At 44.0% G+C, this 24,802-nt stretch overlaps 1 long non-coding RNA gene and 1 pseudogene across 10 annotated transcripts in view; one reads left to right on the top strand and one right to left on the bottom strand.

Moving 5' to 3' along the window:
* Window positions 1-24,802, bottom strand: part of LOC134455906 (uncharacterized) — a 212,239-nt gene that overhangs the window by 69,685 nt on the left and 117,752 nt on the right. For all 10 annotated transcript variants that reach the window (XR_010036193.1, XR_010036192.1, XR_010036194.1 and 7 more), the window contains 2 exons: window positions 20,787-20,871; window positions 7,778-7,929 (listed from right to left, as the gene is read on the bottom strand). This is a non-coding gene — a long non-coding RNA (uncharacterized LOC134455906). The remainder of the gene's footprint in view (window positions 1-7,777; window positions 7,930-20,786; window positions 20,872-24,802) is intronic.
* LOC134455905 (myosin-7-like) lies at window positions 47-24,797 on the top strand (annotated as a pseudogene).

Here is a 24,802-nt window from a genome sequence, read left to right as displayed (position 1 = left end):
CTGACCTTGTCAATATGTCAATAATAATTGTTATTATTTGTCAATAATAATTGTCAATAATATAGTATGTATGTTGAATATTTGTGCAATGTTATGTGTAATGTCTTTGTGTCTTCCTCTGTATTGGTATGTATGCTACTTGACACCTTAATTTCCCTCGGGATCAATAAATGATACTCTACTCTACTCTACAAAATAGATCTTCCTTGGATTATGTAGTGACCAAATGCAAAGATGATAATTGTGTAAATAAAAAATGAGTAAAATACATGTAATTATTCATATTATCTTACTGTAGATATTAACATTGTATTCCTGTTGCAGGCAAACCTAGGTAGGTAAATGATCTTACCGATCATCTTTAATCCATTTGTAGTAAATTATGGATCTCCACCGACAATGCAGTCCACCTCTAATATGCATGGCATTAATGAATCACCACTGCCCATCTATTCAAGCCAAACAGGGAAAGCAGCAGCCTGCTATTTATGACACTTTCCATATCGAGAGAACCTCACACAGTATAAAAGAGAGGCAGAGTGATCACGACCCAGGTTAGAATTCCATCTTCTACAGGTAAGTCAACTGGAGACAACAAGGTAATGGGAACACATGCTTTCATGTTGGGCATCAACTATCAAAAACATTAGAAAATTGCTAACTCTAAGTAAGTTTACGGCCTAATCCATTCTACACATGTAAGAATGGGATCAATTAAAAATTCAGGACACCTGCATTTTGAGTTTAGTTCTAAGAAGTTTGGTTTCATGTCGCTTAGTCTTCGTGAACTAGTCCTGAACTAGCGCAACTTACAATCTGTCTGTCCCCAGGCTACAACCATCATCATCAGGAAGAAAGAGCTGAAAGGTTTGTTGGTTGATTTCTATGCTGGGTCATTCCACGCCAAATCAACAAGTGCCCGCGCACTTAGGTCTCAAAAAATTCTGAAAATATTACCAAGTGTACCCATGGTACTTAAAAGAAACACTGTAAATTTATTTGAATGTAAGATGTATACTCTCCGTGTTACAGCCAATTTTACTGGGGGAGGGGGGTGCCCATTTTGTTCACACTCTTTTTTTTGTCAAAGTTCACAAGCCCCTAGCTCAATAACTAAACCATGTAGGAAGCTCAAATTTGGCATGCTGGTACATAGATAGGAATAGTTTGTTGCTAAACTGTCAGTTTTGATCTGTATGATCCTGCATCGTCATAGCATTCCCTCAAAGACGATACAAATTGTACTGGAGTTTTTGGCTGTGTTCTGTTTAGGCCTTCAGAAGACATAGTTGTGCCCAACATAGCCTCATGATTTTTCCCTCTTGTAGATACAAGTAGAAACACTCCCATAAAAATCTATAAATAGAAAGGAAACCCCATCAGTGTTTGACCAGAAGACCTCACAAGTCTCACAAATCATTTTGGGTATCATTTTCAGAGCACCAGAACACCTTGTGGGATTGTCCACAGATTTTTATTTTATTTTTTTCTTCATTCTCCATGAAGTCTTCTTTTTAAAAATGCCAATGAGACTTGTCTTATGTGATGTTTTCGTTTTTAATTTCCACCCTTAACATGGGCAAAATGCAAAAAGAGAGCAACATGATTTCTATAACATTTAATGTAAAGACTAAATAATCAAATGCAAATTTCGCCCAGACATGATCGCCCGAGAGTCCTTGTGCAGGGGTGCAGGTATCCCTTTCAATTTCAATGATTTCAGGAGCGTTTAATGTGGGAGCAGGTTCGCACACCAAAAGAGACAGTAGGTCAGGCACAAAGAGTCATGTTGTTACTTTTTTTGACCAGCAGATGGCAGCGGAAGAATCACATAGAAAACATATTGCTCTCAATGTCCATGGTGCCCATGTTCAGGTTGGAAATTAAAAAAGAAAACATCACATAAGACAAGTCTCATTGGCATTTTTAAAAAGAAGAATTCATGGAGAATGAAGAAAAAAATAAAATTAAAATCTGTGGACAATCCCACAAGGTGTTCTGGAGCTCTGAAAATGACACCCAAAATGATTTGTCAGACTTGTGAGGTCTTCTTTTCAAACACTGAAGGGGTTTCCTTTCTATTTATAGCTTTTTATGAGAGTGTTCCTACTTGTCTCCACAAGGGAAAAAAATCAAGAGGCTATGTTGGGCACAAGTATGTCTTCTGAAGGCCTAAACAGAGCACAGCCAAAAACTCCTGTACAATTTGTATCATCTTTGAGGAAATGCTATGGCAATGCAGGATCATACAGACCAAAACTGACAGTTTAGCAACAAACTACTCCTATCTATGTACCAGCATGCCAAATTTGAGCTTCCTACATGGTTTAGTTATTGAGCTAGGGGCTTGTGAACTTTGACAAAAAAAAGAGTGTGAACAAAATGGGCACCCCCCTCCCCCAGTAAAATTGGCTGTAACACGGAGAGTATACATCTTACATTCAAATAAATTTACAGTGTTTCTCTTAAGTACCATGGGTACACTTGGTAATATTTTCAGAATTTTTTGAGACCTAAGTGCGCGGGCACTTGTTGATTTGGCGTGGAATGACCCTGCTAGCATGGCTAAGCTTTCAGCAGTCTCTCATAGTCATTTGTGAAAATATGTGGTATATTTTCACAGTCTCTCATAGTCATTTGTGAAAATATGTGGTATGGTAGATGTCTGAGTAAAACTAAAAAAACAACAACAGTCAGTTTCTTGTCTGGACATATTCAAAAACACTCATGTGTTGGTTTATTTTTCCGGTACCACAAGAGTTTGTACTGGCATGTAGCAATGAGTTCCAAGTTGTCATGCAAATGCATTATTGTCCTGTGCATAATGCAGTTTTTTTTACAATGAACAAATTGATGAGCACAAAACCAGTAAATCCACCAAGTTATTATATCACTCAAACCACACTGTAAACCGGGCTCTCTAGGCAGGATTAAAACAGAGCTGTGGATGTTGTGGGTGTTCATCTGTACGCACATAAAAACAAAGACAATCTGGTCTTCATTAGTAAAAAGGAGGCTATATGACGTGTTATAAAAGCATGAAAATGTGAAGTATGATAACTTTGATTATTTATTTCTACAGTCTGATACAATTCTTTTTTTCCCCCGATGGCTAAATTAGGATAAGGTGATTAACCATGGGGGACGCTTTAATGGAGGAGTTTGGGGCAGCGGCTCCGTTTCTGAGGAAATCAGATATGGAGCGTCTGGAGGCCCAGACTCGCCCCTTTGACATCAAGAAGGCCTGCTTTGTGGTGGACCCTGAGGTTGAGTACGTGAAGGGGATGATCCAAGCCAGAGAGGGTGACAGAGTCTGTGTTGAAACTGAGCATGGAAAGGTAAGAATTGCATTTTAAGTGTACATTTCAGTGTGTCACTCACTGTTTTAGAACTAAGATATCTGCTGAATCTGACTAACAGTGATTGCTGTAACTTGATACAATGCTATGAAGCTAAAGAGGCGTCTAAAGCAAAGACTGTAACTGTTCCTCAGTAGATGCGATCATTGCTCTATTGTTCTTTTTCAGATTGTCAATGTAAAAGGAGAAAGATGTCAAAAAACATCTGTAATTTCAATATATGTATTCAATTTCTTCCATAGACTGTCACGGTGAAGGAGACTGATGTCCACCCCCAGAACCCGCCTAAGTTCGATAAAATTGAGGACATGGCGATGTTCACCTTCCTGCATGAGCCTGCTGTGCTGTTTAACCTCAAAGAGCGTTATGCAGCCTGGATGATCTATGTGAGTACCTACTGTATTTATACTATAACACAACCCTTGTATGCAGAGTCCAAGATATCAACTGTTTATGTTTTATTTTCACAGACCTACTCTGGGTTGTTCTGTGTCACTGTTAATCCCTACAAGTGGTTGCCTGTGTACAATCAGGAAGTTGTTCTTGCCTACAGAGGCAAGAAGAGGACTGAAGCTCCTCCACACATCTTTTCCATCTCTGACAATGCCTACCAATACATGTTGGCAGGTAAACACAGTGCAACAACACAATGAAAAGTAGAGCTCAAGTCATAATCATTACACATTTATTTGTCAAGCAGCCTTTCGTATCCTTATGACGTACCAATATTTTTTTCAGATAGAGAAAATCAGTCCATGCTAATCACGTAAGTTTGCTTTAGTTTAGCTTATGTGCATTTAAATCTAAATTATTCTTTGTGTAAACTAACACAGTGATTCAAATTATTTCCCTTCCTTTCCAAGTGGAGAATCTGGTGCTGGGAAGACTGTGAACACCAAGAGAGTAATCCAGTACTTTGCCAGTATCGCAGCTGGAGGTCCCAAAAAGGACAAGGACCCAAATAAAAAAGAGGTTATTGATTTTAACTGTAAAACCACGTTTATAATAATGACATTTACAGTATAGTTAAGTCAAGTCAAATCAAGTCAAGTTAACTTTATTGTCAATTTCTGTATATGTATCACAGGTCATACAAGGAAAACATTTGAATTTTTTTGAAATTGTGTTTCTCTTCTGTCCCATGCAAAGACATGGACATACACAGGACTGACATTTAACAAGACATGCAATTAAGTGCAAGATAGGACCAATACTAATACTAATGGCCAGGACTGTAACGAGACATTTTCAAATACCGAGGTGAAATACTGTGTGATGTACTGCATACTGTACATTTAGAGTGCTTCAAACTCTTCAGTCAAACTCTTGGGATGGGAGTGGCGTATACAGACTGAATTTATCATTATTGACCACCATAGATCGATTTTCATCATAGATAAATTTGACCATTCTGGAAAAAAAAATATTGAGGACACGATCTCTGTGTCCTCAATGGTAGTTACGCCCATGCTAATGGCTGATACTTTCAGGGAACCCTGGAGGATCAAATCATCCAGTGTAACCCTGCTCTGGAGGCATTCGGCAACGCAAAGACCATCAGGAACGACAACTCATCCAGATTTGTAAGTGTACTTCCAGCTTGTCATCAAATGTGCATGCTGGAAATGATATTGAACTTGGGGATATTTACTTTTTTGTTTCATAGGGTAAATTCATCAGAATCCACTTCCATGCGAGTGGCAAACTAGCCTCTGCTGATATTGAAACGTGTGAGTCCATTATGCATTATTCAAATAGAATATTGCATGTTATTTCACTCACATGTTTGGTACGCCTTGCAAACCCTTGGATTTTGTTTGTTTTTGTCATTTTACAGATCTTCTGGAGAAGTCTCGAGTGACTTTCCAGCTCAAGGCTGAGAGAGATTACCACATCTTCTACCAGATCCTCTCTCAGCGGAAACCAGAGCTTCTGGGTGAAACTCTAAAACAGTATTTCTCAACTGGTGGGTCGCGACCCAAAAGTGGGTCGCGGAAGGGTCATGGGTGGGTCGCGGAGCTTTGGTGTAAAAAAACGTAATTCTAAAAAAAAAAATCCAACTTTTCCTGCAACAATTTACAACTTTTATTTTGATAGGCTAGTGAACTCTGTGTCATCTGTTGTCATAGATACAATCTGAATGTTTATGCGAGATAGATAGCATGCAACCAGTCATTCGAGTCTTGGTTACATTTTGAGAATTGCATTGAATAGACTTGAACGCTAAAAAAATTGGGTCGCGACCGAATGAGAGTGGAAAATGGTGGGTCCCAAGACTGTTCCAGTTGAGAACCACTGCTCTAAAACACATGTTGCAACAATTAAGTTTAGTATAGGAACAAAAACATGATCATAATATATTATGTGCTTTTCAGAAATGCTGCTCATCACTGCCAACCCCTACGACTATGCCTTCATCTCCCAAGGAGAGACCCAAGTAGCCTCCATTGATGATGGTGATGAACTGCAAGCAACCGATGTAAGAAAAAATACTTTCAAGCACTTTTTTGCATAGGTATAGAAAGACCTGAAAATGTAAAATGTTGTCACCTTGATTTACATTTTTTGTGTGTGCATCAAGGATGCCTTTGATGTGCTGGGTTTCACTCAAGAGGAGAAGAACAGCATTTACAAGCTGACCGGTGCCATCATGCACTATGGCAACATGAAGTTCAAGCAGAAGCAGAGAGAGGAGCAGGCAGAGGCTGATGGAACTGAGGGTATGCAATAGAAATATAGTAGCAAGCAACCATGAAGTAACAAAAAATGCAACATAAAAGAAGTCATCAAAACTAGAATAATGACAAGACACCTTGCACTCTTTCCAGATGCTGACAAAGTCGCCTATCTCATGGGCCTGAACTCTGCTGACCTCATAAAGGCATTGTGTCACCCAAGGGTCAAAGTAGGAAACGAGTGGGTCACCAAGGGACAAAATGTTCAACAGGTAGAATGCTACAACTGTGACTATTACTTTACCCAAGAAAATCTTGACACTGTAAAATTTACGTACATGTTCAATATTTTCCAACTTTGAAACATCTGGTTGTGTTTTCCTCTGTAGGTGGCCTACTCTATAGGTGCCCTGTCCAAATAGGTCTATGAAAAAATGTTCTTGTGGATGGTGGTGAGAATCAACCAGTCGTTGGACACCAAACAACCTCGTCAGTACTTTATTGGTGTGCTGGATATTGCTGGGTTTGAGATCTTTGATGTAGGTGAAGGCACAGCCTTATTAATATTTCAGATATATTGTTATGCAAGACACATATATGAGAATGAAATCTTTTTTGCAGTTCAACACCTTTGAGCAACTCTGCATCAACTTCACTAATGAGAAGCTGCAGCAGTTCTTCAACCACCACATGTTTGTGCTGGAGCAAGAGGAGTACAAGAAGGAGGGCATTGAATGGGAGTTCATTGACTTTGGCATGGACTTACAGGCCTGCATTGATCTCATTGAAAAGGTGCTTGAATCATAACTTTATAATAATTCCGTGAATGTATGTGTTTTCTAAATGCATTTCACAAAGTATTACTTTCCTATAGTTTGGTTATATAATGTTGTTATTTCTAGTAGTTTCATATGTTAAGAACAAATTTGACTGCTGAACACATTGACAAAATGCAATTTCTGTGATTTTCCCTTTAGGCCATGGGTATCATGTCCATCCTTGAAGAGGAGTGCATGTTCCCCAAGGCCAGTGATGCCACATTTAAAGCCAAGCTTTATGACCACCACTTGGGGAAATCAAACAACTTCCAGAAACCAAGAATTGTCAAGGGGAAACCAGAGGGTCATTTCTCCCTGGTTCACTATGCTGGCACTGTTGATTATAACATTACCAATTGGCTGGTGAAAAACAAGGACCCCCTCAATGAAACTGTTGTGGGTCTGTATCAAAAGTCCACAATGAAGATGTTGGCAAACCTTTTTGCAGGATATGCTGGTGCTGAGTCTGGTATGATATATCTTCTCTCTATTATTTCTTCTATGAAAAAAAGTTTTTTTTTTTGTTTTAACCAAAATTCAGCGGATAATCATGTTGATTCTTTCTCACAGGAACTCAACAAAAATAATAAAGCGAATAACAAGTGTACAAATTATTTTGCAGCCCAGGAGAGTGGTGGTGGTGGTGGAAAGGGTGGCAAGGATGGTGGTGGCAAGAAGAAGAAAGGATCTTCTTTCCAGACTGTGTCTGCTCTTCACAGGGTACTACTTTTGTGTCAAATATTTTTGATTCCTAATCCCTCTCACAGTGTATATTAACTTACCTGTCTCTTAATCACAGCATTGACAATAAAATTATCGAAATTGTTCTAGAGTTTCTTCAAGCTGTTAAGTTATGATTCTATTGCCTGATGTTCACCAACAGGAGAACCTGAACAAGCTGATGACCAACCTGAGGTCAACTCACCCCCACTTCGTGCGTTGCATCATCCCCAACGAGACCAAGACTCCTGGAGCCATGGAGAATCCATTGGTCATGCACCAGCTGCGCTGTAACGGTGTGCTTGAAGGCATCAGAATCTGCAGAAAGGGCTTCCCCAACAGGATCCTGTATGGAGACTTCAAACAGAGGTACAGATGGTTAAGGGCCTATTTTGTTTCTTGTATGTTCTGTATACAATTAAAATAAAAAGAAAATAGCTATGAGATTTTTTCCTTCAAGTATTACGAACAGCAATTATCTGTCCAGATACCGTATCCTTAACCCTGCTGCTATCCCTGAGGGACAATTTATCGACAACAAGAAGGGAGCTGAAAAACTGTTGGGATCTCTGGACATTGACCATCAGCAATACAGATTTGGACACACTAAGGTGCTTTATTCTGTTGTTCCCATAGACTGCATATAGAGTGCATTAATCACCTGTCGATCTGTAGCACATGAAATCCAAACACTGCGATACGCATGTATTATGTGTGCTTTCCTGGGTAAAAAGATGACGTGCTAAAAAGTACCAACGTTTTCATCATTAACAACGTTGTAGTTGGTGTTTGCCATGCATACTCAATGTGACTATATTTCACAAAGTATGTTCAAATTCTTCAAAAGGTTTGGTCTACTCTGCACACTGTACACTTCACCTGTCAGACAAAATTGCCTGGCTCCTGCAAAAGGGGATTTGGATTTGCACATTCTATGCAAAACGTCTATATCCAAATTCTGTTTTCTAAGCTTCTAAATCCTTTATTTGAAGGTGTTCTTTAAAGCTGGTCTACTGGGAACCCTTGAGGAGATGAGAGACGATCGTCTTGCTCTCATCATCACTGGTATTCAGGCAAGATCAAGAGGTCTTCTGGCGAGAATTGAATTCCAGAAGATTGTTGAGCGCAGGTAAAGACACTAAGAAATACTTTGACAATTAATTGAAAGTGTACGGTCATTTATCATGATTAAATGCTGCTTCAATTACATCACACATCATTAGTGCTACTTCCCTTATTACCTGCATTACTAACAATAATTTCAGAGCAAAAAGCATAATTTAAAGCTTTTTCATAATGTTATTAGCTTTGAAAAGTGACCTATTGTAATGATGCATAGCTTAAAATAAATATCCTACCAGGATAATGGAAAATATAGTTAAGCACTTCTAGTCATCAAAATATGGAAAAACAACTTTTTTTGTGATTTAACTTAATGTCGACGCAGAGACGCACTGCTGGTGATCCAGTGGAACGTCCGTGCATTCATGGGTGTCAAGAATTGGCCCTGGATGAAGATGTACTTCAAGATCAAGCCCCTGCTGAGATCGGCTGAGGCTGAAAAGGAGATGGCCAACATGAAGGAAGAATTCATTAAACTGAAGGAAGCATATGCTAAATCTGAGGCCCGGAGAAAAGAGCTTGAGGAGAAAATGGTTTCAATTCTCCAAGAGAAGAATGACCTACAGCTTCAAGTTCAAACTGTAAGTAGGGCTATGATTCATGCAAGGTAGCTCATGATCTCATACCCTGCTGTATGTTTGAAAGAGACTTCAGGGTCTTCTTTACGTTTTTTAAATGAAATACCACTTATTATTACAGGAACAAGACAGTCTCTGTGATGCTGAGGAGCGGTGTGAGGGTTTGATCAAGAACAAGATTCAACTTGAGGCCAAAGCCAAAGAGCTTACTGAGAGACTTGAAGATGAGGAGGAAATGAATGCAGAACTGACTGCTAAGAAGAGGAAGTTAGAGGATGAGTGCTCTGAGCTCAAGAAAGACATTGATGACTTGGAGCTCACATTAGCTAAAGTGGAAAAGGAGAAACATGCTACCGAGAACAAGGTTTAAACCATAATAATTCACAGAGCAAACTCTTTAATAGAGCAATTTTACTGAGGTCTACATATACTGGAATAAAAGTTTAAATAATAACATCCTTATAGGACTGAATCATAACTGTGTTCCTTTTAGGTTAAAAACCTGACTGAGGAGATGGCAGCTCTTGATGAAATCATTGCCAAGCTGACCAAGGAGAAGAAAGCTCTTCAAGAGGCTCACCAGCAAACGCTGGATGACCTTCAGAGTGAGGAGGACAAAGTCAACACTCTGACCAAGGCCAAAACCAAGCTGGAGCAGCAAGTTGATGATGTAGGCAAGCAATAAAATGTAGTATTAGTATTTAAAATATTGAAGGTTAACTGAGTATTCAAAAAGATTTACATGATAATAATTTCTCTCATAAAAGCTTGAAGGATCCTTGGAACAGGAGAAAAAACTAAGGATGGATCTCGAGAGAGCTAAGAGAAAGCTTGAGGGTGATTTAAAGTTGATCCAGGAGAATGTAATGGATCTAGAGAATGACAAACAGCAGATGGAAGAAAGGCTCAAAAAGTGAGTTTAAAACAGATCATTTAAGAGTAAAAGGTGATGATGTGTTCATCTTTAATTATTTACATTGTTTTATACACAATAGGAAAGACTTTGAGATCAGTCAGCTTAATAGCAAGATTGAAGATGAGCAAGCCATGGCAGCCCAGCTCCAGAAGAAACTGAAGGAGCTTCAGGTACAGAAAAAATAAAGTAAAAAAAGAGAAAAGTTGGAACAAGTTTTAGATAGGTTACAGGGTGATGTCTCTTGTTTAGGCCCGCATTGAGGAGCTTGAGGAAGAGCTGGAAGCTGAGCGAGCTGCCCGAGCCAAAGTGGAGAAGCAGCGAGCTGACCTGGCCAGAGAACTAGAGGAGATCAGTGAGAGACTGGAGGAGGCTGGAGGTGCCACTGCAGCCCAGATTGAAATGAACAAGAAGAGGGAGGCTGAGTTCCAAAAGCTGCGCAGAGACCTTGAAGAGTCAACTCTGCAACATGAGGCAACTGCTTCCACACTGAGGAAGAAGCACGCCGATAGCGTAGCTGACCTCGGTGAGCAGATTGATAACCTTCAGAGAGTGAAACAGAAGCTCGAGAAGGAGAAAAGTGAACTCCGCCTGGAGCTGGATGATGTTGCCTCCAATATGGAACAAGTTGCTAAGGCCAAGGTAAAAAGTAAATCCATGTAAAGATAAAACGAAGGTTATGTATATAACCACGGTTCTATGAGTTCCGGATGACCGCCAGAGGCGGTGCTTTCAGCACTGAATATTCATCTTACGGATCAGCAGGTCGAGAATTAATATCAACAAAGTAACACGTGACCTGGGTGACGTCACCCGGTGACCCCCGTGTCAGGGGTTAAGACACCGGTGAACCCAGGAAGCGACGTCTTGGCAAATCTTCTCGAACACACTCCGAGTGACTGCCAAGCTCTGGCGGTCATCCGGAACTCATAGAACCGTGGTTATATACATAACCTTCGTTCTATTTCGTTCCTTCTGACCGCCAGAGGCGGTGCTTTCAGCACTGGATGACCAATACCAACAAAGTCATGAGGAGTGCCTACCCGTCGTCAGTACTACTGAGACGGCCTGAAGCCACCGCCAGCACCACAGTAACATGTGGGGCAACAGTAAGAAAACCAGGCAATGGTGCAGCCTGATGCCGAGGAGGCCGTGCCGTACACGTCCTAGCACGTACCAACGGCCACATGGAAGCCAGTGTAACCTGGCCCAAAGGATCCACGAGCTCCCTGAGTGAGAACCACAGGGGGCAGCAAGTAAGCAGTTAGCATAGCAGTTGACGGGGACACCTGTGCCACCCCGTAGCGGTACCATACCACCCGGTGCCACAAACGGGAGGAGCCACAATGGAAGAGGCGAACCACGGAAAAGGTCAACAACAGGGCACTGGACGCCCATAAGGAAGTTGCTCCCATGCCCATCAGACAAGTGTCGGCCTCTGAAAGCAGCCGCTGTAACAGGCCCAGAGAGGGCAAGGACTCAAGGCGGCGCACATGATAGATGAGCCGCCCGCTCCACACAAGACCGCAAGACAGGCCAGAGAGCGTCTGAGGGCAATCAGGATGGCCAGTCCCTACATTCATCCAAGGTACGGCCATCATCAGGGGGCCCACAGGTCGCAGGCAGTGTTGGACTGCCACCGCAGACCAACCGTCCAGGGCAGCAGCAGTGGGCACGACCGCACCGCGCAAGGGCAGCAGCAGTGGGCACGACCGCACCGCGCAAGGGCAGCAGCAGTGGGCATGACTCCACGGCGCAAGGGCAGAGCGGAACAGACGCGAGTTCCACCTCCAGAGTCGAAGGCGGACATGGTAGCCAGACGCAATGTAGAGCAGTCAGCGACAGTAGGACCTGGCAGGGGCCATAACGGCATATCCAACCCAAAGAGGCCTCAGCAAGCGGAGGCCAAGAGGGACAACGTGGGATGCCGAGGTCGGCATGCCCAACACCTGGAAGGGGCGGAGAGCAAGGAAGGAGAGCCTCCACTTCCAATGCCCGCAAGTACACTGGTCATAAGCAGAAATCGACGCCTAGAGACACCAGGCCGGGGGTCTGCATGTCGAGAACAGGACAAAGCGCACCAGGTCGAGAACAACAGCGTGAGCGAAACAAAACCACATGCAGCACCGGCTGCACGGCCGGTGCGACACAAAAGCCGCGTCGTGGCTTGCCCAAAGCGGACGGACCAAAAGGGACATTTAGGGGCCGCCGGAAGAGAGCAGACTGCTTCCAGCAAGGCCCCGACAAGGGTGTCGCGCAAGCCAAACCAATCACCGTACCACGGCCAAGGTTTGTGTGACTCTGCCCCGGCACTCAGGCCAGACAGGCGAATGCCAGCAACCAGGAGTCAGAGAGAACTCACAGGGGGCGTCCCAAAACGGTCCATGGGGGCCGAGAGAAGGCCACCAAGACATGGGACATCAAGAACCCCATGCACGTCGTACGCAGCGCTGCATCATAGACCTCGCAGACGAGCTCATCTGCGACGTGTCTAAGTGGCCAGGGCAGTGCACCCCGCCAGTCCAACGCCCTGACCGGCAAGGCAAGGAGGGCGGTCAGAAGTGGTTCAATACCCGGCAGGGCCATAGATGGAGGCCTCCTGCAGCCCGGCCAATGCCTGATCGTCGACCCATCGCGCACAGCGTCACGGTCGGCCAAACACCAGTAAAGGCCACATAGGGGCCATGGGTATAGACAGGCGGGACAGGCAGGGTAACCAGTAGTAGGTACAGCCACTGCAGCAGAGACGCGTAAACAGTCCAAGCGTCAACAAGCCGGCCCCAGCGGGAAAGGTGCGCGACACAGGGCGCAGATGCCCATGACAAGCCAACTGCGATGCTCCTGCAGCAGACAGCAGAGCATGAACCAGCCAGATGCAGAATCCACAGTCGTAGGGGCGTGTACGCCCACCGGTGCCCAGAGCACTCATGTGAGACCATCCATAGCGAGGCCAACAGAGCGAACAGTCGTAAGCCACCGAAAACTCGAAGGGAGAGCCCGGAGTGGGGTCACTCCCGTACAGTAGTAGCAGTCAGAGTGGCATCCTGACCCCCGGATATACCACACATGAAGTGGGGAAACATGAAGAACAATGGGAGAAGGAGCGGTAACGCTCCAACATACCAGTAGCAGCCGCAGCTGCAGTGGTGCCGGCACCAATGGCACTCTTAAGTAGCCCATGGCAAGTCCACGCATAGCCCAAGAGCTCGGGGGGACGACGTGCAGCAGTCGACCTACGCGCCACAGTCGAGGACAATGAAGGAAGCACCTGGGTCCTGTACCCAGGGCAGCAATGCCGACATACACGTGCACCGGTCACAGAGGCTTAAGCCCAACGGCACACTCCGCGAGCCAAGGGGCAAAAGAGTCCCAGGCTCAACCAGGCCAGGAGGACGACGACATGCCAGACGTACGACAGTGGGCAAAGGCGGACAACAGGACGCAGAGCATATCTTGCATACCGAAGCCACAGCAGAAGAGGCGAAGGCACCAACTGTAATCACAACGGTCCACGGTGAAGACGGCCAAGGCCAACAGACTCCAGACAGTCCCGCAGGAGTGCCAAAGAGCATAAAACAGGGTATGGTGTGAAACCACTCACCCAGAGCAGCAGCAGTCGTACAGGCGGAAACGCCAACGGTGCATGCAAGGAGCTGACTGGTGGAGACACCCACGGTCAGCCAAACCCAGGAGAACGACTAGAACCAGTCGTGAGGTAGGGAAAAGCAAGCTACACAGAGGGGCATGAAGCGGAGCAACACGCGCAACTGTAGTAGTCATGGCGATTGAGGTGCTCCGGGCGTCCACAAGAAGCCAATGGATGAAACAGCCGACAGCAGGCGTTATCCAGGAGAGCGACAGACAGTCGCAGGACGCTGAATGGTAGAGACCAGCAGAGGAGCGGGGAGCACACATGCGGTCTCATGCAAGTCATGCAGCTATGCAAGAGAGCAAGTATGCAAGCATGCGAAGCAACCGAGCAAGCCATGTAAACCGGAATGGCAGGGTGCGTACGGCCCAGCGGCACGCCGTGGCAGCTGTAGTAGTCATGGCATCAACAAGCATGTCACAGGGTGGAGGCCACCTGTGGCCAGAAACCCACTCTGTAGCAGTAGCAGGTACGGCACTCACATGTAGCCATCGGGCGAAAAACACCCATGGCCAACTCACCCAGAAAGGGCCCAGTGCCAATGCAATGCAACAAGCAATGCAACTGGGCTGTGACGGTGTCACCTGAACAGAGGGCATGGTGCGGGCATCGGCGGCAGGCGACAGCTGTGGCGGCGGTGGGCGACAGCCGTGGCGACAGCCGTGGCGGCAGCGTGCGACCGTCCGGGTCGCTAGCAGGCAGGGCACATTTGAAAACACGGTCACCGTGTGTCAGAGGCTGCAGGTCGGCAAAACAGGGCCGACAACTCCACCAGTGGCCAGCGGAACTGTAGGCCGAGGGCCAAATCGCGTCAGCCCGGCCGTAAGTGCTCTCGCACGCAGACCTGAGCAAGCAGCACAGGCCACATCTGTCAACCTCAGCCGCAGGCATCTCAGCTCCAGGCAGGAGAGGCACCAGTCCCAGGGGCCTAGACGACAATGCATCAGTCAGGCAGGCAGGCACACAGGGCGAGGACACCCCAGTGGTAGCCGAGAGGGAAGCCAGCAGTCGGACAGTCAGGGCCGACAGGTAAACAAGGCAATACACACAGCAGGGCGAAGACACCCCAGTGGTAGCCGATGCAAGAGCTCCAGGCCAACTGGTGAATACCACACAGAAGGGGCTGGGACACCCAATGGCAGCCAAGAAGAAACCCAGTAATCAGGCAAGATGAGGGTCCCGTGTCGGGAAGCGAACACTGCAACACACAGAAGGGAACAAACAAACAACACATACCCACAGGGCGAGGGCACCCCAATAGTAGGTAAAAAGTTGGCAGCAGGTAGGAGATGACACTACAATGTCCAGCAAATACTGCGAATATAAAACACAAGGGGCGAGGACGCCCCAAGTGTAGCCAACAGGAGCCAGCAGCCAGGCGGCAACACCAAGCTGACAAGCAAATAATAATGGACATTAACATTTTGGATTCGGCCTATTTTGGACACCAGATGGAAATTAGCCCTCGGGCTACAATCTGCCATATTTACATATATGTACATGTATGTATACGTTCATTCATGTGCAATGTCCTGAAGAAATAAAGTAAAGTAAAGTACATTACATTGCAATGTAGTAGTCGGCAGGCGCTGTACACCCAGTGACTCACCATAGAGGACATACCATAAGCACAGCCAATATCATGGGCAGACAGGAGTAGCACAGTGATAGAAATGCAAGGCAAATATACACTTCTGGGGCGAAGACACCCCAGGTGAAAACAGACAATAATAAACCAGTGTACAGGAGCATTTATCCCATTTGGGCTAGTGAATCACATTGAATTACACACACTAGTCCGTAGCAGTGGGCTGCCTGCTGAATGGTGCCCGGGGATGCCTCATTTCAGCTGCGGTCCAGTCGGGCCTGAGCCACGACTGCCCCCTGAAGAACACAACCCGGCAGGAATAACAACCGGGGTGAGCAGAGTGCAGCCAGAGAGAGAGAGATTGTATTGTAGATTGAATCTCTGGAGCAGCGTGACGCCAACGGTGCAAGGGCACAGCGAAACACACTGGCCCATGGAGCAACCATACAGACAGGCTACACTGTACAAACAATGAAGCCGTAACGTAAATACAGGCACGCGAACCCAAGTAACCGAGCTCGCGTCGAGTGTCACAACAATCGCCCAGTAATAGTAACATTCCGCGGCGAGAAACACCGCGAAAATAAATCGAAACAGTAAATGACAGTCCACTTACCCAAACGATGGCCAACATAGGCAGGCAGGCGTTAATACCTAATCCCAACTCGAAAGCGTATCACGCCACGAGACCGCTCGTCAAATCCAGTTGCGGGAAACACTACTGAAGATAACGCGGTAGCAGTTAATACATGATCAGAAAACGGCCTACCTTCCACGGGAAAGGACAAGTTTAGCCTCCAGTCGGCGAGAACAGTGCCTCGAGCCAGGGGCTAGGCAGGCTAGGTAGCCTAGCCAGCCCTCCTCCACCGAGCGAATAACACTCAGTCGGAGTCGGACACATTGTGAATGTGAAAGAGATACTCAAAGGAAAAAGCGACCAACGCCGTTTCATGGGGGGTGGAAAACCCACAGCCCCAACCCTATGGCTGCGAAACGAACAAAGCGTCAGGTCAATCCCAAAATCTCAAACGATCAACTCGAAACCTGCAATCGAGAAGATGAAAGACGTCGCTTCCTGGGTTCACCGGTGTCTTAACCCCTGACACGGGGGTCACCGGGTGACGTCACCCAGGTCACGTGTTACTTTGTTGATATTAATTCTCGACCTGCTGATCCGTAAGATGAATATTCAGTGCTGAAAGCACCGCCTCTGGCGGTCAGAAGGAACGAAATAGAACACACTATTTGAGGCACTCCTTACTTAAGTTAAAAAGCCTTTATTGTAAAAAGTAAATCCCTTCATTAAGTTAGTAACATTCCGAACCATGTATGAAAGTGAATTTTGGTTCCCATGTATCATTCATGGACATGCAGTACAATGTCAGTACACTATCAAATACAGTTTTAGATTCCAAATTTTAATGTTTTACTATTACTATTGAAGGCAAACTTGGAGAAGATGTGCAGGACTTTGGAGGATCAGATGACTGAATACAGAACCAAGTTTGAAGAAGGCCAACGCAGCATCAATGACTTCACCATGCAAAAAGCTAAGCTTCAAACTGAAAATGGTACATTCATTCTATATATATGTTGTCATAAGATTCAGTATTTTGATGACTGGGGCTGAGTAAAATAATCGAGTTAATTGATAATCGATCGAATCGAAATTCACATAATCGATTCACAGGGCACAAAATCGTTTTGTTTTTTTTTGTTCTTTTTCTTTTTGTTATTTTTGTTTAATTTAGGTCTATGGAAAATACCCAGTAGGTATTAGTCAATTAGGCCTAGGCCTACTTATTACAAATTAGCAATCTGTTAACACTGTCAAGCCACAGCTTGCACAGGCAACAGCATCTTTTGGGGGAAATCCTGGCACCAAGAAGGGAACGGATTGAATCGATTCGGAATGAATCGAATCGAGTCGAATTGAATCGTGATTAATAGATTCAAAGCCCTAAGAATCGAAATCGAATCCATACAGGAACATGGCTGCGATACCCAGCCCTATTGATGAATCTTTAGTCTTAAATATTAAAAATAGCAACCTTAATAATTTTATCAAAAAGGTGAGCTGGCACGGCAGATGGAGGAAAAGGACTCTCTTGTCTCTCAGCTAACTAGAGGCAAGCAGTCATACACCCAGCAGATTGAAGACCTTAAGAGACAACTGGAGGAGGAAGTCAAGGTTTGCTCAAACTTGTTTTCTTTATTATACATGCAATGAAACATGTGATGGCTCTAGTAACTTGTTTCATAATTATCTCTCAGGCAAAGAATGCCCTAGCCCATGCAGTGCAGTCTGCTCGCCATGACTCTGACCTCCTAAGAGAGCAGTATGAGGAGGAGCAGGAGGCCAAGGCTGAGCTGCAGCGCAGTCTCTCCAAGGCCAACTCTGAAGTGGCTCAGTGGAGGACCAAGTATGAAACTGATGCCATCCAGAGGACTGAGGAATTGGAGGATGCCAAGTAAGAGTCCCCCAAACCTAAACTATGTTACAGACAGAAGTATTAAATGGTTCTTGAGTCTGATTGACACGGGACACTGATTCTCTGCTATTCAGGAAAAAGCTGGCACAGCGTCTGCAAGATGCAGAGGAGGCTGTGGAAGCTGTCAATGCCAAATGCTCCTCCCTGGAGAAAACTAAGCATAGACTGCAGAATGAGATAGAAGATCTCATGGTAGATGTGGAGCGGTCCAATTCCGCTGCAGCTGCCTTGGACAAGAAGCAAAGAAACTTTGATAAGGTATCAGACGTAACACATTTTAATCTAAATTAACTGGTGCCGCAAGGGAAATACTGTATATGGATAACCATTGTGACCAAATTTGAATTTGTAACAGGTCCTGTCTGAGTGGAAGCAGAAGTATGAGGAGTCCCAGACTGAGTTGGAGGGTTCCCAGAAAGAGGCCAGATCACTAGGCACTGAACTCTTTAAATTGAAGAACTCATATGAAGAATCTTTGGATCACTTGGAGACTATGAAGAGGGAGAACAAAAACTTGCAAGGTCTCTCAAAATGCACATTATTTAAAGGCCAACTTCAGATAAAACACAGTTTTACTCACTCCTTTTCAAAATCGGACGGTCACCCCAAGTTAAACTCGCTTGCAAGGCTCTCATAGTGGTGCGTCACCTCGCCTGGCTGTGTTTCCCGGTGTTTCCCAATTGACATAAATAATGCAGAGAAACGAACGAATCACGAAAGCCTTTCTGTGTTGCGTCATGTTGCCCACAAAGGTTTATGTCGACCCATTTTTCTAAAAAAATGTTGAGTACTTTTTTTCTGCTTGTTTTCAAAACAAGCAACGTCTGGTGGCCCGAAACCTAGCTTAGCTTAGCTATCAGCTGGTTGCTACTCTCAGATACACACACAGCACAAAGCCTCATACATACAGCATGCCCACTCTGGTTGCTCCGTGCCTGCAGCTCGCCTAGGGGTCGCTGTCGAAAGAGCACAGCCCTGAATGGAGCCTGCACGCCTCCGTTGGCGCCCCTATAGTGCAGTACCACCCGGGGAAGTGGCGACTCTTACACTCCCATTACAATCTCTCCGAGAACAGGAGGACTGAGCCAATCAGAGACGCATTTCCACGAGAAACCCGGAATACCCTTTCGTTTCTCCACAAGCCACCTTGCTAGCTTGCAAAAACGGCTTGAAACAATGCAACCAGAACGTTTTTTAAAACAGGACCAACGCGTAACACATTCAATAGCAATGGGGAACACGGCAATATTAATGAAATGACGTTGAGAGGCCATCTTTAAGATTTTTTGTTATTCCCATCCTTAAAGTCCATCAATAAATCATTATTACCGTTTTGTCTCTACAGAGGAGATTGCTGATCTCACTGAGCAACTTGGTCAGACTGGGAAGAACATCCATGAACTTGAGAAGGCTAGAAAGACCCTTGAGCAAGAAAAAGCTGAGATTCAGACTGCTTTGGAAGAAGCAGAGGTACACATTTAAATCCCTTTAACCATAAACATGAACATCTATGAAAAATGTAATAACGTAACAATTCTACCCCTCAATTTCAATAGGGCTCTCTAGAACATGAGGAGGGGAAGATCCTTAGAGCTCAGCTGGAGTTCAATCAAGTCAAAGCTGACATTGAACGTAAGCTTGCTGAGAAGGATGAGGAGATGGAGCAGGCAAAGAGGAACCAGCAGAGAGTAGTGGACACCCTGCAGAGCTCCCTGGAGTCTGAGACTCGCAGCAGGAATGAGGCTCTCAGAGTGAAAAAGAAGATGGAGGGAGACCTCAATGAGATGGAGATCCAGCTTAGTCAAGCCAACAGGCAGGCAGCTGAGGCTCAAAAGCAACTCAAGGGTCTACATGGGCATCTGAAGGTTCATAAAATGAAGACATAACAAACAAAAATAAGACAGAACTTTTAATGGATGCATTTTAAGTCTGACTTATATTTCAAATTGACCGGTGTGCCGACATTCTTTACAGGATGCTCAACTGCACCTGGATGAATCCCAACGTGCTAATGATGATCTCAAAGAGAACATTGCGATTGTGGAGAGACGCAACAATCTGCTGCAGGCTGAGCTGGATGAGCTGAGGTCTCTGGTGGAGCAGACTGAGAGAGGCCGGAAATTGGCTGAACAGGAGCTGCTTGATGTCAACGAGAGAGTGCAGTTGCTCCACTCTCAGGTATAAAACTAACTATAATTTAATACTCAGTCATCACAGCACTGAACCACAGTATATAAAGAAATAAGATGATGAAGAAGAAGAAACATTATGATCAATATTATTTCTCACACAGAACACCAGCCTTTTGAATCAGAAGAAGAAGTTGGAGGGTGATACATCCCAGCTGCAGAATGAGGTGGAGGAGGCTGTAGGAGAGTCCAGGAATGCTGAGGAGAAAGCCAAGAAGGCAATCACTGATGCTGCCATGATGGCAGAGGAGCTGAAGAAGGAACAGGACACCAGTGCTCACCTGGAGCGCATGAAGAAGAACATGGAGCAAACCATCAAGGACCTGCAGCACCGCCTGGATGAAGCTGAGCAAATCGCCATGAAGGGTGGCAAGAAGCAAATTCAGAAACTGGAGTCAAGGGTGAGTGCTGAATTGAGTGCATTGCTATATGGTATTTCAATATATTTAAATTGTTGTCTTTTAATGGTTTGTAAACATTTCTACACAGGTGAGGGAACTAGAATCTGAAGTGGAGATGGAGCAACGTAAGGCAGGTGACTCTGTTAAAGGGATCCGTAAATATGAGCGTCGCATCAAGGAGCTCACCTACCAGGTACTAAACACCACCACTCTACCAATAATTATGACGACATTTGCTTATCTTTCATTGCATTGACTTAGGTTCCATAACTTTCAACCTACCTTTTTCTCTGTAGACTGAGGAGGACAAGAAGAATCTGCATCGTCTTCAGGATCTGGTTGACAAGCTGCAGCTGAAGGTCAAATCCTACAAGAGAGCAGCAGAGGAAGCTGTAAGTGGGCTACAACATATGTACTATACCAAAACATCTTACAAAACAGTCAGACATATCAGAGAAATTATCAAAAACTATATTATTATTATTAATGTTTCAGGAGGAGCAGGCCAACAGCAACTTGACCAAGTTCCGCAAGCTGCAGCATGAGCTGGATGAGGCTGAGGAGAGAGCTGACATAGCTGAGTCTCAGGTCAACAAGATTAGAGCCAAGACCCGTGACTCAGGTGGTAAGGTAAGAAGCAACCAGTTTTCAAGTAAGCTTATAACTCAATGCCCAAGAGCTGTGACGCTTGTGGCAAGGTCAGTCACTACACTATCATCTACATTAAAAGTAATTTCTTCTATAGATAAAAAACCTCTTCATATTAAACAAGAGTTTTATGTTTAAATCAGGGGTGTCAAACATAAGGCCCACGGGGTCGACAAATGGCTCAATCCGGCCTAAGATTGTAGAAAAAACAATTAAGAATGTCAAAATCAGAGCTAGAATCTCTAGAACACTAAAAAATGCTATAGTTGTTTGAGGTTTCAGGTTTTTAATACTTGATAACAAAGGTCTTTTTTGGTGGCCAAAAATCTTAAACAGTGCACCTTTAAATTAATCACTGGAATGATCATTGCCCAAATGATAATCGAAATTTCACATCACTTAATCCAATAATAAAAACAAGGATAGGATAAAATCCAAATTCCTGTTATCCATGTTTGACTAACCCTTGATTACAACTAGTAATTGACAAATGTCTGTACACCTCTTTATGATATACAGCAGGGTTTTCCAAACTAAGGTGCGTGCACCCCTGGGGGTGCGCGGCCTGCCACAAGGGGGTGCGCAAGCTGAATAGAGCAATGGCGGATATGTATGCTTTTATATAGCATTAATGAATATAAAGTTGTTTTTATTGTATGGTGAATTGTATGTTGGAAGGGTCCATTTGAAGTGTAATTATAACTCTAGACTTGTCATGCAACAAGTTCCATTGTAATGATGGCAGGAAAACATCAGAGCTTTTGGAGAGGATGATTTTCCACATTGACTGTGCATAATGTGCAGTGATTTGCTGTCCCATAGCGCATTGACGCCATACTTATGTGGCATCAGCACATGAAAACCGTGGATTCTTGAGAGATAGGACAAAACGCGTTTTGAAAACACATTTTTAAAAATTCCTTTACAATACAGAAATAATGTCTAACATATAGATATAGTCTAAACACAAAATATAGTTCTTACGGCCCTTTTCAAATTTCCAAAGACCCCCGGAGGGAAACCCACAAGGTCAGAAATCTAGAGTTAAAGGCTTCATCTATAATCTCTTAGCAAAACGTGAAGTGATCCCAGACACTCGTCTTGACCAGTCCACACAGAAAAAAGGAATAGTGCCGTACAGATGAGATATGTCCCACAAGATATTTCAACACAAACAATATACTGTATGTCCAACAAGATGCTGAAACATCCAAAGCAGCTGCGTAAAACACTGCTGAGGCAATCGCTACTTGCGGTGCCAGACGACTTGTGATAAAGTTCTCAACGTCCATTGTGTAACTGAAATCGAACACTCATGAATTAAAAAATAATTGAATAGAACTGCACATGATAGCCCTTAATTAATCACATGCTAAACGAATGGGGAGTTACATAATGTTCATATCAAATGCCCATCTTGCATAAATAATAATGTAACCACAGAACACACTGTATGAAACCCCAGTGAAGAATAACACTGTTCTTACATTCAAATACAGCATACAAATAATAAAAGTGACATAAATAAATAAGTGAAACAAAAACAGTACAAAAAGCAGGCCGGACATTTTCAGTTTCAGTCCGCCAGGGTTCGAGAGAGACAATGGAGACCGTGGCAACAGATTTAGTAATCTGTGTGCTTTTTTGACTGGAACAGCCAAAATTATATTGAAATCTGACTCTGAGAGAAGTCATCTGTAGGGGCATGAGGACTGATACCACTGCATTGAGGGGAAAAACAGGCCAAAATCATCAACAGTCCACTGGGCAAATGCCCTGTATGCCATATGGCCAATCCAGCCATGTTAATTACACTAGCCAGTAGCCACACCAGGCAGAGGCATACTGTAGTTCGTCTGAAAATGCTTAATATGTGTATGTTTGTCTGTTTACAGAAAGGTGAAGAGTGAAGAGTAAAGCTCCTCTCTCTTGCTGTATTTCTTGGACCCCTCGAAGAGGCTGGGCTGATCAGCTGTGGCTTAGATGTTAGTTTATTGAGTGGAAACAATAAATAAAGAGCATAAAACACAATTGTACAGTCTCTTGCATTCTTACATTGTAATTCTGGGCTCCCATTTATAGTCAGATGGAAAATTCCCTGACATTTCCCATGACCTTCCCTGATTTAAAATATGAATTTCCATTCTGTAAGTCAGCCTTTCAGACATTTCTCACTGGGAGTGCGTCTTAATATATGACCTTGCCTCCTCCACTTGCGCTTGTCTCCTCGCCCCGCCTCCTGGCCCCTCCTCCGTGGAGAAAACGATAAAGTTTCCCAGCTGTCAGCCTAGCCACAACAACTTTTGAGGGACTGTTTTTCATTCACCATAACAATTGCAAACGAGAAAAAGACTCTACAATTGAGCTCTTGCAAGATATTGAAATATAATGCTGTTGTCAGTGATGTCATCATGACGAGAAGCGAGTGGAGGAGGCAAGTGGAGGAGGCAAGGTCCCATATTGAGATGCACTCACTTTCACCAAAATCATGTAGCTGCTATTTTCATTTGGGGGAAAATACAGGGGACTCGTAATTTAATTAGATAGTCTACTTTTTGAATACAAAATTTGAATGCTGTTACACTATCTTAAACTGTTTGGCATCGAATGAATATGAAGATGAATTGTAGGAAGCAATATCCATAAAAGCAATAAAAAAAGTGTGCAGACTTAACTCTGGGACTTCCACCCTCAGATGACATCCATTTATAATGCTGTACCTGTGTTTATGGTAAGGCCACTGGATTTGGCAATATTAAATGCAAATTAGGAGATCAGAATACTGTTATAGGACAATACAAGTCACATATTTGGAATCAGCACCACAAAATTACATTCGGGAAACCACTTCAGTGCCATTTACCTAGGTTTATATGGATTTCGGAAAATGCTGCTAAATATCGCTCCAAAACAAAGCTGAAACAAATATGAAAAGGTACCCAAATTCAGATGAATATTGTAAATTTGTGTCTACCTTTGGTTTTGTAAGACTTGCATTTTGGATTTCCTCACAATTTTCTGAATCAGAAACACCCATTGAACCTTTTGGGCTCAACCCCATAAATAAAACCCCTTTTGGCTCTGGGACTATTAGTGCAATAATAGGCCTCACAATAAACTGTAGGGTTTCCCACAGCACTTTATAGGTAGCCTCTTACTGCACACGGGCCTGTCCACAGGCCTATTCACTCTTTGCTGAAATCACTCAACTACATCATAACAACATTGCTATAACAAAGCAGAGAGTCTTAACTAACCGATTAAGACCATTTTGGTGACAATAAGGTTATAACAGAGGCTCTGCGCTAAGGGGATAAGGGGCTAACACCTGCCACCTTGACTAGATCCTCAGAAAAGTTAAAAAGTTTGAATTGCCCATGGGATTTTTAAAGTTACTTTATAAATTTAGTACAAGCTATTTACTTTTGAAGGTTTCCATGTCATGTTTCCTATGAATATGCACAACATGGCTTTGCTAACGACAATGGCCACATGTCTCATGACACTGGCATACCACCTTGACTTATAAATGTTCTACAGGAAACGCTGAACGGTGAGAGAGGATTTGATTACCCCAGTGTGCACTCTGTCCATTCAGTTTATCTTTAAACACATACAGCATATCCACAACAAATAATTTGGAAGTTTAG

Source organism: Engraulis encrasicolus, chromosome 9, assembly GCF_034702125.1.
Source record: "Engraulis encrasicolus isolate BLACKSEA-1 chromosome 9, IST_EnEncr_1.0, whole genome shotgun sequence".
Taxonomy (NCBI): domain Eukaryota; kingdom Metazoa; phylum Chordata; class Actinopteri; order Clupeiformes; family Engraulidae; genus Engraulis; species Engraulis encrasicolus.
Note: the sequence above shows the minus strand (reverse complement) of the source record. Positions and strands in the feature narration are given on the sequence as shown.